We start from the raw sequence: 10703 nt of genomic DNA on the forward strand, positions 1-10703 counted from the left end.
CCATATAAACGAAGTTGCTCTTTTTTGTACTATTCTCAAAAAATAGGAAGGAATTGGAATAGGGAGGACTCTGAATAGATAAAGCAATTTGGGTAGAATAGTCATTTTGATTGCATTAATCTTCCCTATCCAGGATAAAGGAAGTTGCGACCATTGTTTTATTAGATTTGTGATCTGTCTTAATACAGGAGGATAATTGGTTGAGAATAAGTCAGAATGAGATGCTGTTAAATGAATTCCAAGATATGGGATTGATTTTTCTGCCCATGTGAATGGGAGTGCAGCCCTAGCCGGGATCAATTCCATGTTTGTGAGTGAAATATTAAGCACTAGGCATTTCTTAGGATTAATCATAAGGCCGGATAGGGCTGCAAATCCGTCAAGAGCTGGTATTAAGTTAGGACCAGAGACCTGTGGTGATGATAGAAAATGTAATATATCATCTGCAAATATACATAATTTGTGTGTAATACCTCCTACTTCAATGCCAGTTATAGTTTGGTTTGTTCTGATGTATTGGGCCATGGGTTTGAGTATAAGGGCAAATGATAAGGGAGATAATGGGCAACCCTGTCGGGTACCTCTTTCGATATTAAAGGCTTCAGATTTGTATCCAGCATATTTTATATAGGCTTTGGGTTTATTATATAATGCTTTGATCCATGTTAAAAAGTGGGGTCCAAAACCCCATTTTTGTAATGAATATTGCATATATTGCCAGGATACTGTGTCAAATGCCCTCTTAATATCGAGAGATAGAAAACATAAAGGGATTTTCCGTTTTTTAGCAATATGTGCCAATAACACTGCCCTGCGTATATTATCGCCTGCCTGTCTATTTGGCATGAAGCCTACTTGATCTCTATGTATTAATTTTCCTATAATGCTATTGAGGCGTTTTGCTATTATTTAATAATTTAATATCGAGGTTTAACAGAGAGATAGGCCGATAATTCACACAGGAAGTATCATCAGAAAGGGGTTTTGGGATCATACAAACAATTGCCATTAGTGTTTCTTGCCGAAAAGAATGTCCATCTAGAAGTTTGTTAAAAGTTTCAGTGAGAATGGGAGAGAGTATTTCTGAGAATGTTTTATAGTATAAAGCTGAGTAGCCGTCTGGGCCTGGTCTTTTGTTAAGTTTTAGGTCTTTTATGGCATTAGCAACTTCATCTATAGTTATAGGCTCATCCAAACTGCTTTTTTGATTCTGAGATAACTCAGGTAAGGTTATTTTTGAGAAGAAGGATTCAGCCTCTGTAGGATTAAATTCATTGTTTGTCTTGTATAAAGTTGCGAGATGTGAGTGAAATTTATGGACTATTTTAACTGGATTACAAGTGTAAACATTTTTTGATAATTTCAAACGTATTGGTTTGAAAGATTTGTTAGTTGAATTTAATGCCCGAGCCAAATATGTACCTGGTTTGTTTGTATTCATGTAGAAATTGTGTTTGGAGCGTTTGAGGGATTTATCAACTGACTCAGTGAGAAATAGATCGTATTCCAATCTAGATTTTTCCAGATGAGATTTTGTACTCTGAGATGGATTATCTTGAAATGATATGTAGGCTGCATTAAAATTGAGTTCTAGTTTTTTTGCTAGATTTTTGCGTTCCTGTTTAAATAGTGCCATTTGTCTTTGTATTGTACTACGCAAGACAGGCTTATGAGCTTCCCACAGTGTTATTGGGGAGATGTCTGTTGTATTATTAATTGATATGTATTCCTTTAAAGATTGTTCAATGGCCATCTGATGTAGTGGGTGTTTGAGCATTATGTCCGGTAAGTACCACGTTGGGTCATGCGCTTTTGGTATGGCTGAGGCTATAGTAGTGTATACTGCATTATGGTTAGACCACGGAATCGGAATTATATCTGATGCAATAATTTCTGGTATCATTCCTATTGTTAGAAAAATATGATCTATTCTGGTGAAGGTTTGATGAGGGTGCGAGAAATAAGTGAATTTCTTTTTCATTGGGTTACTTTCTCTCCACGAATCTACCAGATTGTATTTGGAAAGAAGTTGAGAAAAAGGTAATCTAGAGGTTATTTTGGATGGTGTAAAAGGTGATTTATCTAGAAATGGGAGGAGGACCTGGTTCGAATCCCCACACATTATCACTGTTCCTATTTTGTGTGTATTAATCACTTGTAATATATGTGAGAGGAATGGTGTAGGTTGTTTGTTAGGAGCGTAGTAGGAAATCACCGTGATTGCTGTATCCATTATATAACCCATGAGTATCAGGTATCTACCTTCTGGGTCTTTAATTTCTGATGATAAGGTGAATGGTGTGGATCGGTGAAATGCAATTAGAGTTCCCCTTTGCTTGGTACAGGCAGAAGCCGTGTAAATTTGTTGATAAAAAGGAGAAATATATTTTGGAGTAGAATCTTTGGTGAAGTGTGTTTCTTGGAGGCATACTATGTGAGCCTTCTTGTTATGAAAAGTACGGAAGGCTTTGGTCCTTTTTTGAGGGACATTTATTCCCTGAACATTCAGGGAAAGTATATTCAGTGGTGCCATGGCAACAGATCAAATAGTTTTGACTTTTTGTTATGCAGAGCTGACTGCGCAGATCAACCTGTGTGGACTGAAGAGATGAATAGATAGAAAAGAAACCAGTGAATTCTGGAGTAAAGAGTAAACAAAAAACATATGAGATTAGATGATACATTGTATAAATTATTTTTTGCAAGTTATCACAATTTACCCGTGAAAGAGAATAAATATCTCTCTCAGGGGAATAAGTGCCTTCGTCACACTCCCACATAATATGGTTGGGAGAATGAGGAGGGCTAATGGGGGTACACGGATCTTACAGGAGAGAAGTGCTATGTCAAAAGACATCAAAATGATGTTTCATTAATTGGAGTGCAGAATATAGTTAAGTGTTCTTGCATAGCAAGACCACTTACTGTTATCTCACATATATATTATTCTTATTATTATAGCCAAATTTACCACCCTAACTCCTCCCACAGTTTTTACACTACATAGACAAGTAATATACCGAAACGTGCGGATTGTTCCCGAATGGTGTGCTATTACTTTGTGGAACGTTTCGCCGAATGGTTCACGAAATATCGTCGTTTTTGCGGCGAAATTGGTCCCATAGGAATGAATGGGGAAACTAGAGTGGGAGATGACAAAAGCTGGAAAATCAGAACATGATTTCTAAACTGCCGCCACTCCCTCATTTTCAAGCCCACCTACACAAATCTTATATCAAAACGTTCAGCTATCCCTGCTGCCACTAAACATGTCCACGGCTAAGCCATAGTCCTGATAGTTTTCACAATATGACCATTTGTTTGCAACTCACGCCGTCCATTGACATTCATTGAAACTACACTCTAGCCCCCTCCAAATTTGAAGGGCAATATCTAAACTGCGACCGTGCCTTCAATTTTAATATTTCAGAGACATACTATGTATCAAAATCTAGGTCTGGGTCTTGTGATTCTCACAATATAAAGATCTTCGCTGTAGGATGTATAGTTTTTAAAATACGGCCATTTGTTTAGAGGTCATTTCAGGAAATTTTAGCCATTAATCAGAGTGTACTGTTAGTGTTTGTTTTGTTGCCATGGTTACCAAAGCTTCTGTTATACACAGGGGGGGAAGGTGGCTGGAGCATCTCAGCTGATTACAGAGCCCGGGGGAGGGGACAGACACACCATGTACTGATTTATAATAGAGGAATATGATGGGGCAGTTTTGATGGGGTAATTCTGATGGGGCAGTTTTGATGAAGCAGTATTTGGGAAGCATAAACAGGGCATGAGCGTTGCTAGGAAACAGTGGTTGTAAACACAAGTTGCTGAGACACCCCAAATGCATGTGACTTCATCTGCTAGACTTGATAATGCTTGTAGACTCCTCCCACAGTTTTTACACTACAGAGACAAGTAATATACCGAAACGAGCGGATTGTTCCCGATTGGTGTGTTATTACTTTGTGGAATGTTTTGCCGAATGGTCCACGAAATGACGTTTTTGCGGCGAAATTGGTCCCATAGGAATGAATGGCGAAATGTTCAAAACTAGAGTGGGAAGTGACAAAAGCTGACAACCCCATGATCAGCCAAAACATTATGACCACCCCATGATCAGCCAAAACATTATGACCGCCCCATGTAAAAAAAAAAATATTTTTGAAAAAAAAAAATTTTTTGAAAAAAGTAAAAAAATAATTTTTGAAAAAAAAAAATCATTTTTGAAAAAAAAAAATATATTTTTGAAAAAAAAAATATTTTTGAAAAAAAAAAATTATTTTTGAAAAAAAAAAATATTTTTGAAAAAAAAATTTCTTTTAAAAAAAAAATTATTTTTGAAAAAAAAATATATTTGAAAAAAAAAAATATTTTTGAAAAAAAAAAATTATTTTTGAAAAAAAAATTACTTTAAAAAAAATAATAATTTCGAAAAAAAAATTATTTTTGAAATAAAAAAATTCATTTTTGAAAAAAAAAATTACCTTTGAAAAAAAAAATTACTTTTGAAAAAAAAAATCATTTTTGAAGAAAAAAAAATCATTTTTGATTAAAAAAAATTCATTTTTGAAAAAAAAAATTACTTTTGAAAAAAATGTTCAGCTCTTTCAGCGAATGATGGAACTTTTTTACTACTATTTATACTTTTTAAAATATTAAGCTTTTTAACACTTTTCACAGTTACTCAAGCCACTCCACCCCACCCAGTTACTCCGCCCACTCCAGTTGTAGAGGCAAGAACACTTTCACAATTTCCCCAGAAATTGTACCTTTTCTAGTTTTTGTTGAAATTATTTATTCCAGGGTGGTTGTATATGGTTAGTCTTGCCCTAGGCTAAATAATTCAGTTAGAAAGGTACTGTTAATAACTTTGGTATTGATGAAGATGGTTTGAATTATTTTGGGATTTTAACCCTTTTAGAGTAAACAATTACATATTTTATTCATATGTAACTGTTTAGATATGTTAACTCATAAAATTGAGGTTGTATTGCTTCAGATTAGAATAAACAAAAACATAATTCTAGGAACTAGTTAGGTAATAATATATTTGTTTTAAGAAAAGAAAGAAAAAGCTTCCATTACTTCTGGATTATTGAACATATTTGTCCTAAAAAGTAATAAATCTATTGTTATTACCTGATAATATATAACTGAACAAGAATTTCCCTATTTCACTTATATATTCTAAGGCTATATGAATCAGAAGTAATAAGAAATATAACTGGAATGTAACATGATCCCACACAGTGTGTGACTATCAGAATGCAGTTACATTCAGTTATAAATACAGGTTTTTTATAGAGAACCATCTCTTAGTATAATAAATGAAGAGATATCAGGAATTAGGATGTCAGTCCATTGAATCTTCTTGGTCCATGGATAATGTGGCATAACGGCCTCTTTTGTGAGAATGATGATTCCCATTTTGTTCTGAAATTTTCTGAGTGCTGCCTGAAGGTGAAGATGATGCCATTCTTCTGCATGTGGGAGAGTTGCTGCTTGTGGGTTCTGTCGGATTTAATTTTAAAAGGGTTTGTTGTAGTTTATCTGCTGATCTGCTTCTGTAAATTGTACCTTGGTAGTTAAATCTGACTGAAAAGGGGAAGCCCCATTGATACATAATGTTGTGGCGTTGCAGTTCCATTAGTTGGGGTTTCATGGATCGTCTTTTAGTAATAGTAAGTTGGGATAGGTCAGCAAAAATTTGATAATTGTGTCCTTGAAAATTAAGTTCCTTTTTTTCTCTTGCAGCAATTAGTATTTGTTCTTTCGTTCTGTAATAATGAAATTTTGTGATTATATCACGTGGGGGTCCATCTTTCTTTTTGGCTGTGAGGGCTCTGTGTACTCTGTCCAGTTCTAAACGTTCAATAGGGATATCTGGCTTTAGTTCTTGTAATAGAGCAGTAATAGTAGATTGCAGGTCTGTCACAGTTTCAGGTATTCCCCTTATGCGCAAGTTTGAATGTCTGGCTCTATTTTCGTAATCTTCGAGCTTAGTTTGAAGTATTAAATTCTCTTTTTTTAATTGTTCTAATTCTGTTATATTTTCTTGGGTTGTAATTTCAATTTCATCCATTTTTATTTCTAGGGCTGCGGTGCGGTTTCCCAGCTCTCTTATTTCTTTGGTTAGGCTTTTTCTTATTTGGTCTGAGGTTTGTTTTAAAGCCTTATGAAGCATCTTTTCAAATTGTAATAATATTACTGGGGATACTGAGGAGGCTTGTGGAGAAGTTTGTGAGAGGATTTGTTCTGTATCTGACTCAAATGGAGAGTCTTGCTGTGACATTTTCTGTCTGTGAGAGCGCCCTGATGCTGTATCTTGTGAGGTGACTGGAGCTGCTTTAGTTGCAGTGAGTGCCTGTGAGCTCTTTGTGAGGTGATTTTTATTTCTGCCACGGTTTCCTCCCAGTACCATATTTCCTGCCCAAACTTTCAGTTTGTTCCCTGGGGCAAAAAGGTTCAAATGGATACCTTTTGAGCCTGCAGGCTCCGCTTTGTCCTTCTCTTCTCTCCTCAGCGGTGCAGAGCTCTAACAATGCATGTCTGCTCTGCTAGGCTCCGCCCATCTCCCTCTTTTGCAAAGGTTTCAAACAAACTTCTTTCACGCTGTCATTATGGGGAATTTTTTGTAGGATTTTCAGCAAAATAATGAATTTAATCCATTTTGGAATAAGGCTGTAACATAACAAAATGTGGAAAAAGTGAAACGCTTTGACTACTTTCCCAATGCACTGTATTCACTTCTTGCACCTGCATCTTCATTATCTGCAGCTCATTACTATAGCTGGTCATAGCGAAATTAATTTTATATACCATAAGCCTTGTAAAAAAATATTATTTCACTCTTCTGCACCACAGACCTGTGGATTTCTAGTGTACATGAAGTGTTCCTTCACAGAGGCTTCCCAATTTAGGCTAGCCAGAATAATGTCCTGGAAATGCATTGATTTCCAGTACAATATTAATAGGTACACTATATTCCATATTGCTACCTTTTAAGCTACATAAAGAGATATTAAACCCAAAAAAGTGATGGCTGCATTAAATTTCTTTTTTATGCTTTCTTTCTTGTACTTTTACCTGGTGATCTAGCCAGTAAGTCTGTTTTTCAACAGAACCGGCTGTCCAGCCGATGTTGCAGTTAGAGGGCTTAAACAAACCATTTAACACTTGACAGCGGTGCGTACAATGATCAGCTTTTATTTATGTAAAACCTTTCTCTCAAAAAGAACAAAACTGTTGCTATAACTGTTTGAAATGTGTTGGCTGGAGTTTGGCTTTGATTTCTTTAGTGAATCCAAACCTGTTAGTACATCAGTCACTACTCTTCCTTTAGACTAACAATGCTGCCATCCAAAGGTGTGTCACTTGCTGCTTCATCCAGAGTGTAGGCACTCTAATGCAGGAGGTGTGTTACTGACCAGATCACCAGCTGAAAACAGAGTTAAAAAAAAAAAAGAAAACGAATGTAGTCATCACATCTAAGAATTAGTAAGCTGCAATATATTACATTTTTGATATAGAATACCGTCTAAGATAAGCAAGGACAATACAGCTTTTCCTAAAACATTTTCCCTGACCATTGTTGCTATAGACATACAAGGGTCCATAGCTAGACACCATTGATCTGTTCAATTTTGAATCCTTGTGCAGCAGTTGGACAAAGAGTATGTGAACACTGTACTAAGGTGTAAACATGGATAAAATCCTGTTCTGCACTTTTTTAATGTAGGCTAGCAAATGATACAGTAAAGTTTGGATTGTTTATGAAAAAAAATCAAGGTTATGGATACATTTAGGCCCAGTTTATACCTGAATGTTTTGTATCTCGAATCTCAATAACGCTCAACATCTATATTTCGGATGTGTCTGTTCACACCAGGGCTTAGTGTGGCTTGAACTTTGTAGTGTAAACAAAAGTACATGAGCGTCTTTTGAGCTACAAGTTTCAAGTGTTTTTGGCCCCAACAGACTTCAATGCCAGTGTCTGAAAAATGTGTGAAAGCGCATATAGCACAAGTGTTTTTTTCATAGTAACTATTGGCTTTCCATTGGCTAAAAATAGTTAAAAATAAATTGTTTAAGTCTCAGAGGCCCATAAAAACTGTACAAATGCTTCATACAAAAAGCCTGCAAAACAATCAAAGATGCTCAGCTCAAATGTGAATGCTGCCTTAATCTCTGGTTACATAAATCTGTTTTGTTGTTTCTGTCCACAGTGTCTTCATAAATACTGCACTTGATTGTGACAAAGATGACGACCTAGGAAAGAATCTGAGAAGTCAAAGTTCATACCAAAGAATGCAGACACTTTTAGTGATGGTGTAAACTTATTTGGAATTGTGGAAGAGTGGGAAAATCTCTGGTTAATTTTGCTTTATTGAGAATGTTTTAGCCTGTAATTTGACAGCATTGAAATAAAACCCTGCACATCTGTATAATATACAACCTCATTTCCAAAAAAGTTGTAATGCTTTGTAAAATCTACAAAAAAACAGAATGCAATGATTTGCAAATCTCTTAAACCCATACAGGTAGTTACAAACAAGATCAGTTCTGTAGGTTTGTTCTTAAAGTGGAGGGCCACCCTAAAAAAAAAAAAAAAAATTGCATGAAAAATCCTAAAGAAATTAAAAAAAAAAATTTGAAAAAAAAAATGTTAAACTTGCCTAAACCCTTGTTGCTAGGCAGTCTTCCTAATCTGCCTCTTCCTATTCCGCGGCATGTTCTGCTCCTCGGTGAGCGGCCCCGTTGCCTTCTGGGAACTGTGTTTGTTCCCAGAACATCACGGGGCCATTCACAGAGCACCGCGCCGCTCGCGCGTGCGCAGTAGGAAACTGGCAGTGAAGCCGCAAGGCTCCACTGCCTGTTTCCCTTACTTAGGATGGCAGTGCCGGGAGCCGAGGGACGGGTCGGCCTCGGGCGGCCGACATCACGGGCACCCAGGACAGGTAAGTACTTATTTAAAGTCAGCAGCTACAGTGTTTGTAGCTGCTGACTTTTAATTTTTTTTTACAGAGACGGAATCCCGTTTTAAGTTGAATTTGGAAGTCGGAACAGGTAAATTTTTTAAGTGTAACTCCAGCCCAAAAAATTAAGTTTACATTTTTTGGATAGCATAGGGAAGGGTTACCACCCCTGTAATGTTGGTTTTGCTGTCTGTGTCCCTGTTCAGAAGATTTCACTTCACTTTCTATCCCTGTGACAAATGGATTTGGAAAATTTTGGGTTGTGATGGAAACAAGGATTGGTGATAAAGTTTCAGTGGAGACCCATTTTCCCATAATAAGTCTTACAGGTGTGAGTTTCCATTCCATGGGGTAGATTTCCTCTCATCTCCCTCCATTTGTAAGTATGAGTCCCCTTTGCAACAAACTATTTTAAATGAGATTTGGCCCAGAGAAGATGGCTGCTTTTCTGGATCTTCAGATATGTTCAGATATGGCTTCTTTTTTCCGTGATAGCGATTTACCTTGCATTTTTGGATGGCACGGTGACCTGTGTTCACAGACAGTGATTTTTGCAAGTATTCCTGAGCCCATGCAGTGATGTCCATCACGGAATCATGCCTGTTTTTAATGCAGTGCTATCTGATGGCCGAAGATCACGGGCATCCAGTATTGCAGTTTGGCCTTGTCCCTTGCGCACAGAGATTTCTCTAGATTCTCAGAATCTTTTGATGACATTATGTACTGTAGATGATTATATATATTTAAGTACTTGCAATTTTGTGTTGAGTAACATTATTCTGAAATTGTTTGACAATTTTTAGACACAGCTTTTCATAGACTGGTGAACCTCTGCCCATCTTTACTTCTTAGACACACTGACTCAATCATGTTACTGACCTGTTGCCGATAAACCTGATTACGGTGGTTGCAAATTGTTCTTCTGCCATCATTTTCAAAATGACCTTATTTGTTTCTTATTATGGTCCATTTTCTCAGTTTAAACATTTGATATGTTTTCTGTTGTGAATAAAATATGGGTTTATGAGATTTGCAAATAATTAAATTTTGTTTTTATGTAGATTTTAGATGGCATCCCAACTTTTTTGGAACTGGTGTTGTATGTGTAGGAGGGGCTTTTTTAATTTTAAGAGCAAAAAAAAAAAAATCAAATTCTGCAATAAATTGAATAATGTGGGAACATCTGCTAGTAATGATACTGCTTGCTTGGTGAATTAGAAGCTTGGTGAATAGAAGTTAAATTGTTACAGGTTGGAATTTCATGCTTGTAATACAGACGTGACATATAAAGTCACGTGCAGAAACTCTTGTAGACACAATTAATAGCACTTATTATAAATGTTTAAAATTTTAAATAAACTGTCAGCATAATTCAGTAAATTAACATTTATTATGGACTTAATTCAAAATGATTTATTTACAGCTTTCTTGAAAGGTCGCTTGCACTTTTTAAAGGTAATTTTCTTATCAGTAGTTTGTTTTGGGTTTTTTTTTTCTATGGAAATGGAAATCAGTCATTTAATAATGAGCACCGAACATTCTGTAACTTAGAAACATATTTCGCAAAACAGACATAAGCTTGTCATTAATCAAATATTTTAGTCCTATATGTCTACAACTCCCATAATACCTCCTAAAGACACATAAGATAAAATAAGAGGCGCTCTAAACATGCAAAGTGCACAAGTGTCTCTGACACAATAGTGTTGTGAACCTCTTACTGTG

The 10703-nt window shown here is 36.1% G+C and overlaps 1 protein-coding gene across 1 annotated transcript in view; it reads left to right on the forward strand.

Moving 5' to 3' along the window:
- LOC141131654 (uncharacterized) overlaps window positions 1-10368 on the forward strand; it is an 87924-nt gene extending 77556 nt beyond the window's left edge. The window contains exon 13 of the mRNA XM_073619187.1: window positions 8229-10368. The gene's annotated coding sequence lies outside the window, so the exon portion shown is untranslated. The remainder of the gene's footprint in view (window positions 1-8228) is intronic.
- Window positions 10369-10703: the final 335 nt, after the last annotated feature.

The sequence above is a fragment of the Aquarana catesbeiana genome, linkage group LG03, assembly GCF_042186555.1.
Source record: "Aquarana catesbeiana isolate 2022-GZ linkage group LG03, ASM4218655v1, whole genome shotgun sequence".
Lineage (NCBI taxonomy): Eukaryota > Metazoa > Chordata > Amphibia > Anura > Ranidae > Aquarana > Aquarana catesbeiana.